The sequence below is a fragment of the Manacus candei genome, unplaced genomic scaffold, assembly GCF_025592945.1.
Source record: "Manacus candei isolate 608988 ecotype Guabito, Panama unplaced genomic scaffold, ASM2559294v1 h1tg000019l, whole genome shotgun sequence".
NCBI lineage: Eukaryota > Metazoa > Chordata > Aves > Passeriformes > Pipridae > Manacus > Manacus candei.
Window position 1 is genome coordinate 1,467,310 of NW_026138067.1, and position 8,790 is coordinate 1,476,099.

Sequence of the window (8,790 nt, forward strand, 5' to 3'; positions counted from 1 at the left end):
TTTATTAAAAAAAAATGACAGTTAGTATTTATTCCATAAATCTCTTCACATTTTTTCCTCAATCAAAAGTAAACCTGCAAGCAAATGAAAAAATCCACAAGAGCAGAAAAATTTAAAGCTGCATTTGTGTCAGATAACATTGACATTCATAGTCTTGTTTCTCAGGAGTAACTGCATTACAACAGTAGTATTGTATGAGAGTCAGAGGATTGAGGGAGACTTCTACTGCAAATGGAAATCACTGGCTTCTTTATTTATACCTTACAACCATCTATGTTGCAATCTCTCTATGTATCTCATAATGTGTAAACACAACAATTCACTTATTCTTCCTAAGTACTTAACACGGTGGCTCAGTTCTTCAAGATGATATTCAACTGGTTTAGGGTTTTTTAACAAGTAACCTAATTTTGTAACATTAGAACACTTTAGCAACATATAAAGACTTTCCAAAGTATCCTATCCTCATCTATAATTCACAGCTTGTCATGCCTAATGAAAAATTTAGATTAATATGGAAATATTGCAAAGGAAAAAACCCACAAAGCAACTTCCTAGTTATGAGAAGAATCTCACAGAAACTCTAAAAATCTAACTGCAATTAACTCTAACTAATCTTGATGGTATTGATTCATTTTTAAAGACATTTAAAATTATCTAGCCAATATTAATTCATGGTCTCAAGAAACAAATTTCACAGAAAAATCCAAGGAAAATACCTGCACTGCACAGCAAAAAATATAAAAGCCTTGTCTTGTTTTCTGTGTAGACTAGAGGTTTCCTGGAGCTGCTGCAATAGAGTACAGTGAGCTTAAGTTGCCCTTTAGACTGGGCTGTGGGATTTGGCCGAAATATTTGAATTCATGGCTAGGCTTTGCAAACGAAGATTTGGGAATTAAGTAAATCCTAAAGATACTCAGGTTGACAGATTAGCTTACATGACTAGTCTCCATTCTGTACTTGTGACCAACAGGGAGGATTTTCCCGTACCTGCTACAAAACTTGGCACACAAACTGGTTTCCATCTCTGAAAAGGCCTCAGAGTGTAACAGCGAGAGCTATGAAGTCACAGGACAGGCAGAAGTCAGTGTGGAACCTTCGAATGCATATAAGCTTATTCTGTATCATTCAAGTTTATGAAAAGAAAGACCAAACAACCAAAAAAGCCCCAGTAATAAAATCACTGCCTTTACTCCTGTTTTATGAAGAAAGTATGTATCCCCTTGCATATTACCTTTTGCTAAAGTATGTTCTTAAGGAAAGATGTATGGAAAAATCATGGTCATTCAATGTAATGCAGTAATTAAACTCTGGAATTCAGCTGCTCCTCTGAAATAGTCCTGGTTTTATGCGACTTAACAGAAAGACATATACATCTTTGTATGTAATTTGATACAAGAATTAAAGCTAATTATATGGGGAGTTTTACCAATGTTAACAGGAATCTCTGCTTTAGTCATTTGATTTGAAGCAATCTTTCCAAATCTAGATATCTGAAGAGCTCCCACATCTGCATTGAAACAGTAACTGAGTATTTTCTGTATTGTTTTTGCAGATACAAAATACTAACTTAAGCAGACTAAGAAGTCAATTGTAGAACCTTGTTGTAATCTCTACTTGGCTACATTAATAAATCAAATTCACAGAATTACAGGATTGTTGATGTTGAAAAGAACCTCTTGAGGCAATCTATTTGTGCTCATCTATCCCTGCTCAAACAGGTTTAGCTAGAAGACTATACATAAATTAAGAATTACAAATTAGAAAATAAATTACAAAAGGGATTTACATACCGAGGGAAAAATAACAAAAAAGTGAACAACTCACCTTTTTTTTAAAAAACTGTCAACTGTTTGTATTAATTTATTTCAAAGTCAACACTTTGTTTTCTCTATGCTCACACTTACAGAACTGACCTGAAGTAGACTTAGAACTTCACTGCTTCCATGAAGACAGAAAAGAAGTCCCACAAGGTAAATAGTACTAATTCATGATCAAAGATGATCATTCCAACAAAAAAAACCTGCCAAGTTTTTCCTTACGTGAACAGACAAACTATTTTCTGAACAATGAAGTTTGTCCCTAGCCTATTTTGTGATTCAACGGGAAGTGATTCAGCCAAGGATGACATGCCAAAGAGCAATATTTAAAAAATGGTTCAATTTTCCCCGTATTTGTAGAATTTTGTGTATCCCTTAAAAATCACTGTATACAGTTTTCCACTATAGAAGTCACATATCAGTAGCAAAGGCTGGATGAAAGTCAATATATCTTTAGTAACAGGTACTCTTTCATTCTGATTAGTTATTTAGGAATGAGCCTGGTCCCCAACAGCGGAGAACTCAAAACCTGCAAGAAATGTAATTGAATTACTGAGTGTGAACATGTGTGCTGTATATACAGCCCAGTTACACCATAAGGTCTTTCAAAGGGGCTTTCTGGTACTGCTGTGCTCTGTCCTCGTAACTGTGCAGGCTGATGGAAGGTGGAGCAGCTTGCGAGTCACACAAACACGGTGGCAGAATCCCCTGCCAACACCTCACATTCAGAAGTTTTGCAGCTCACATATTCTCACATAATTCCGTCCAGGATTTTCTGAGCGCAACCATGACCAGCGCACTCTGCAGAAAATACAAAGGAGCCCAATGTACCCGGAACGCTTCACGCCTGGAAGGTAAACACCGCCAGCTCAACAACTCCGGGTTGTATCAGATTTAGTGCACACCCACAGCCGGCCAAACACACCCAGCACCGCCACACACCGCAGGTGCTGCGGCTCCGGCACGTCCCGGCCTCACTGAGCGCCCGGGGTCAGCACACACAGAGCGGCGGACTGTCGAGCTCCAGCCACAGCGACACCCCGGGCAGGCGGGGTTTCACACCAACCACACCCCACTGCCCGTCAGCACGGGCGGAGTCGCGCTCTCGAGGGAAAACCGCGAGCTACTCTCCCATGGAAGCATCGCGGGCTTCAGCCAGCTCGGCCAGAGTGGCGGGCCCGGGCCAGACCTGCAACAAGGCCCCGCCGAGACCCTGACGGGGGGTTTGTTTCCCTCCAGGTAGCCTGGTGAGGGACCCAGCGCGGCACCACTCGCTGGTACAGGAAAAGCAGCCCAGGCAGCCAAAGAGGCTCCCTGCGGGTGAGGCAGCACCCCCGGACAGGACAGCGCGGCCGCTTTTCCTGGCCCCGGCCCCTCAGCCCGCGCTCCGGGGGCGGGGCCGCCCCGATTGGCAGCGCGCTCCGGCCAATGGCGGCGCGGAGCGCTTCCCGCGGGCCAATGGCCGCGCAGCCCCGCGGCGGGCAGCGTGCTGGCCGCGCTGGCGGGCGCTCCGTGCGCGGGGCCAATGGCGGCGCCCCCGCGGCGCGGGAGGGGCGGGCGCCGTGACAGCCCCGCGGGCCCGGCGGCTGGGGCCCCTCGCCCTGCCCTGGACGCGGCGCGGTACCTCGGGCCGAGCGGCACAGCTCCGCCTCCTGCCTCCTCCCTCCTCTTTCGGCGGAGCGACTTCCTGTGCTAGCGGGGCTCCCGCCGCGTCCTGCCCCAGCGTCCCCGCCTCCCGGTCCCGCCCGCCCTGCCCGGCCCTGGACCGGCCCCGGCTCCGGCTCCGCGGCACGTGCGGCGACGGGAGGGTTCCCGCCTGCCTGCGGCTCTCGATTGTCTCTTTGGATTTTGTGGGGAGAGTGTTTTGAGGGAGGCTGAAAGCTCAGCCGTGGAGTGTGTCAGCATACCCCGTTCACGCCCTCTGCTCGCTTTTTACTGCTATATCCTACTTGTGTCCGAATTGTTGCTCCAAACAAGTAGAGTGAAAACCAATTAGACACCTTAACATCACGGAATGGTTTGGATTGAAAGGGACCGTAAAGATAATCTAGTTTCAGCCCGCGATGGTCACCATCACAATCCCACTTAATTGGGAACTTAAGGTCATAAAACCATAACACATGGCAAATTATGAACCCTGTCAGATAATTTTTTTGCCACCTCGAGATGATGCTAGGTCCTTTGCAACAGATAATTGCTTTACTTCAGTGCAAGAAGCAAGCCACTGACTCTTGGAACAGCTTACTGATTAGTATTGCTAGTGCATGCCTTGGTTCCTGCAAAATGGCTCTTGATAACCAAGTGTAACACTCCCCTGTAAGGAAAGATACACTAAAAAGAAATATTTGCATTTGTTTACCTCTGCAAGTTCGGAAGTGAAAACCGTACCCAACTGAACTTTCCCATCTTTCTAGGTGACACGCATACAGAGTGGAGAGCGAGCCTACAGAAAAGTTGATGACTCAATTTGTATCTGGCACGCATACTAAACCACAGAGTTTTCTCCAGTCATTTCTGTAGCAAGCTTAATAAATAGCTCAAATGATACAGCTTTCCTAGAAAGATAGACTGTCCTGATTTTGAGTGGTGAGACACAAAATTGTTCTTGTACATTTTTTTTTGCCGAGAAATTTCACACTAAGGGTGTTTAGCTGCTTTGAACATGGCGGCTCACTGAACACGACCTTACATTTTCTTCCCAAGCAATCTTGTCCCCCTCTGGGGCTGGTGTTGTCACATCCACTGTGAGCACCTCCTCTGATTTTTCTAACTTCTGTGTTCAGAATTCTGAACAATAATTTATTTCATTCATACTCCTAATAGTAAGCCAGGAATCATATACATATAAAATATTTTAATAGTTTATTTTGATTTCTTGATTGGTTTATTATGATTCAATTAAACCCAAGTCATGACTATGCTCATGGATATTTGAATGTAGCATTATGTGCAAAATGGCAATCACATTCAAATAGCTGGAATACATGAATTTTGACTGCCTAATCACAACCAAAGTAAATAAATATGAAGAAATATACAATCCGTGTTTTCAGTTACATGATTTTGCATTATCTAAACCATTGCTGAGGTGTTTGTCTGTGTGAGTTCTAGTAGCAAAGAACATCTGGTTCTAGTTCAGTTTCACCTCATTTCGCAGAATCACAGAATATGCCAAGTTGGAAGGGACCCACAAGGATCATCAAGTCCAACTCCTGGCCCTGCACAGGACCATCCCCAAGACTCACACCATGTTCCTGAGAGTATTGTCCAAACGCTTCTTGAACTCTTGTCAGGCTTGGTGCTGTGACCACTTCCCTGGGGAGCCTGTTCCAGTGCCCAACCACCCTCTGCGGAAAGAAACTTTTTCTAACATCCAACTTAAACTTCCCGTGATACAACTTTAGGCCATTCCCTTGGGTCCTGTCACTGGTCACCACAGAAGAGAGATCAGTGCCTGCCCTTCCTCTTCCCCTCCCGAGGAAGTTGTAGACTGCGACAAGGTCTCCTCTCAGTCTCCTCCAGGCTGAACAGACCAACTGACCTCAGCCATTCCTCGTATGGTTCCCCCTCAAAGCCCTTCACCATTTTCATTACCCTCCTTTGAACACTCTCTAATGGCTTAATATCTTTCCTATATTGTGGTAACCAAAACTGGACACAATTTCACCTAATCACAATATTCATTTCACCTAATCACAGTATTAATTTCACCATCAAGTCATTCTTCTAAGTAATAAACTTATGTATGCCCAGCAGCCTCGAAACTGAATCCATAAAGAAGTCAAGGAATTACAGTTTCATGAAAAGGATTCCTGAGAAGTTTTCTCATTTTTAGTTTCACTGTTTCATTTCTTCATTCCTAATCTTCATTTTATGGGAAAAATGTTTCCCATTGCAGGTTTCTTCTGCAGAGAAGGCATTCCCACTGTTCAGAATGGCAGTTTACATTTAGATGAAGTACTACAAACAGACTTGCTTCTTTTTGTGGGATAAGAAGCAGCCTGGGTGAAGTATACATCCCTTGAAATATTTTAAATCTCTCTTACAGGTATAAATACAGGATGGATACCATTACTATTATGTAACTATAACTGAAGTGTATGTCAATCAGAGAGTAATTTTTATTGATCTTGCTACACTCATCAATTTGTGTCATATCCCTTGAGCAGATGAATTTACAACTCCAAAAGTATTTTTAACTTAAATGGTTTTAGCTCACAAAATTTTGAAGAAAATGTATCAGGTGTTGTTTTCAGTGACTCTTTCCCTGGTTTTTCCCCTATTTTTCATTCCTTCACAAGATCTTCAGCTTACTCTGACAATTTGACAAGAATCTGTCCCTTTTTGTTCTTGTAGGCAGTGGTTTCCAAGTTTATGATTTGTGATTTTTTAATAGAAGTTCAGTTAAGCCCACTGAAAGTAGGCTTCTTTATTTATCTTTTGCAAAGCTCTGAGAAGCAGTTCTTGAGCTTTTAGAGTTTAGTTAGTTTTAGACAAAAGGTTGGAAAATGATGCTCAACATCTTTGTTCCAAGTTGACAACGCAGATACAGAAAACTATCTCCCCAAAATGCAACGACTTGTCTACTGTCTAAGCTGATGTCTCCTTATGTATGTCTAACTACCAGGTTAAGCCCAAAGATGTGAAAGAATGTTCTTAATTATTATTGTTCTATTAATTTTGCCATCATTGAGTAAGAGTTTTGCCCCTTCTCTCATCCAGAACTGTAGCCTGGATGTTGCCAATAAAACAGCTATTTAATTAGGACTGCTGTTCAGTCTATCATTAAATCTTTCAGGCAATACCTTACTCCAGAACTTCTAAAAGGTACAATATTCCCCATCTAACAACAAAGCTAAAACTCTCTTTATGCTCCTGTCACTTCCTAACAATGTAATTTCTGGTGGCTTTGACAGATACAGTCTTGCTCTTCTCATATCCAACCAGAATTGTTGCTAAAAGAAATAATCGCCTTAGCTCATCCCTTTATCCATGTAATTCCTCACTTTGCATCTGTCCAGTGTTTCCCATCTCTCTGCCTGCTCTGTGTACACTTCACCTTCATTTTGAAATCCTTTAGTCCTATCTCTTCTTGTTTTCACTTAGTTTTTATATATGAGCTTTTCATCTCTGACTAACGTAGAATTCTGGCTTTCATTGCACTTTTTTTTTTTTTTAAAAATCCTGTTTTGCTTTCCCCATGTGACACTGTTATTCTCAAATCCATCCAAAAGAGACCTACAGCAGGATAGCTACTGTAACTTCATGCTGCTAGTGTGCTGAGCCGACTCCTGTCATGCTTCTCCCATATTTACTATTTCTACCTGTTAGTTCATGTCTTGTCTTACGTTTCAGTTGCAATTTCTTCAGCAAAAGTACCTTCCTCTCACTCTATGTCAGGTTAGTGGTTGACACCACTGTCTCTCAAATCAAACATTTCTAAAACCTCAACATTTCTTAACCCCCAGATAACTGTCCTTACCCATGCTTCCCACAGAGATAGAAGGAATGTGGAGCCCATCCTCTTTCCTTCCAGCCTTCCAGCTGAAAGTTTCAACGTGGTGTCAGTCATGATAGATGGTGTATTTTTGACACAGACAGCCTGCCATTGGGACGAACTCATTTCACTGAACCATCTGATGGTAATGACTTTCAGTGACAGACTGACCTAGGCTGGCTCAAGTCAGTGTGCTGGAGGTGAAAGGCTCCATATTCCATTACCAGGACTCTGAGCCATCAACTCTGCTCCATCCCACCCCTGCTTAATCTGTATTGATAGACTTGGTAGCATTTTCCTAACTGCTCTCATCCATACAGATGTCTGCTGTCATTTTGTTGGTATGGTCAATCAATACTACATTAAATGATACCTTCAGTTTACCCTTAATTGTCTAAAGTAGATGTGATATTTTCATTATTTATATAACTATGCCCTAAAATTATGCATTCCAGATTAAAAGAATAAAATACTTGTTTACTTTATTATTATTATTGCTCTGACATCAACTTTTGGATTTCTGTGTAAAGAAATTAATCTCCTATCAGAGGGTAAATGGGGACTGACAAGCACTAGCTCCTGTTGCCTCTGAGACATAATTATGCTTGCAAATACAAAACCAGAAAAATCATAAGCTTAACACAGTAGACACTCTTGAAAGTTTCATCTCAGCATGAAGCTATGTTTTAATTATTATTTTTGTCTGCATTGTTGAGATTGACAGTGCACCAACTAGAATAAGTGCTTATCCTAGTTAATTCTTCATGAGACTTATGTCACTGGAAGATGCATTTAATTTATTTCCTTTTGCTTTCCTTAAACCAGCACTGACTAAGTGGTTATCTATAGACATTCCTCAAAGGTATTAGTACTTTAGGGCCAGATCCAAAGCCTGTTGAGGCAATTGGAGACTTCAGAGGTCTTTGGGACAGGCCCTATTACAAGGCAGAGGTGAGCTGTAATTTGTTTGGGGACACTGCAGAATTAATAAAGGAAAAAACCCTTACTTATATTCTACAATATTAACAGATTTCCTATATGATAGAGATTTTCTGTTCTTATGAACTGAATTTGAACACTTTGACATCCTCATTCACCTAAATGATAATTTTAGATATATATATAGATATAGAGATAGATAGATAGATAATCATGTCCCAAAAACAACTGAAGGCTGATAACATTATAATTTATGATATTTTTTCTGATACAGTACTTGAAAATATTATTCTGAGTAATACATACAGTTTTTACACCTGAACAACTGTCATCTGTGTTGTGGAATAAGTTTTTCATATTTATTGATTTAACTGGGTAATTGCAATGATATATTTCATTATGGAAAAACATAACATCTTTTAAAATTACTGTGATGCTATTTTGTTTAATTTTTTAAAAAGGTAACCCATAAGGTATCAACATAATAGTTATCTATTATACGATCAAACAAAAAGCTCAGCTTCAAACAATGAA

The 8,790-nt window shown here is 41.3% G+C and overlaps 1 protein-coding gene and 1 long non-coding RNA gene across 2 annotated transcripts in view; one reads left to right on the forward strand and one right to left on the reverse strand.

The window, feature by feature from the left end:
- The window catches only part of TRIQK (triple QxxK/R motif containing), a 61,001-nt gene extending 56,756 nt beyond the window's left edge, over positions 1-4,245 (reverse strand). The window contains exon 1 of the mRNA XM_051785393.1: positions 3,445-4,245. The gene's annotated coding sequence lies outside the window, so the exon portion shown is untranslated. The remainder of the gene's footprint in view (positions 1-3,444) is intronic.
- On the forward strand, positions 980-4,338 carry LOC127470172 (uncharacterized). The gene is made up of 3 exons (XR_007904191.1): positions 980-1,973; positions 2,590-2,674; positions 4,235-4,338. It is a non-coding gene; the product is annotated as an uncharacterized LOC127470172 (long non-coding RNA).
- The last annotated feature ends 4,452 nt before the right edge of the window (positions 4,339-8,790 follow it).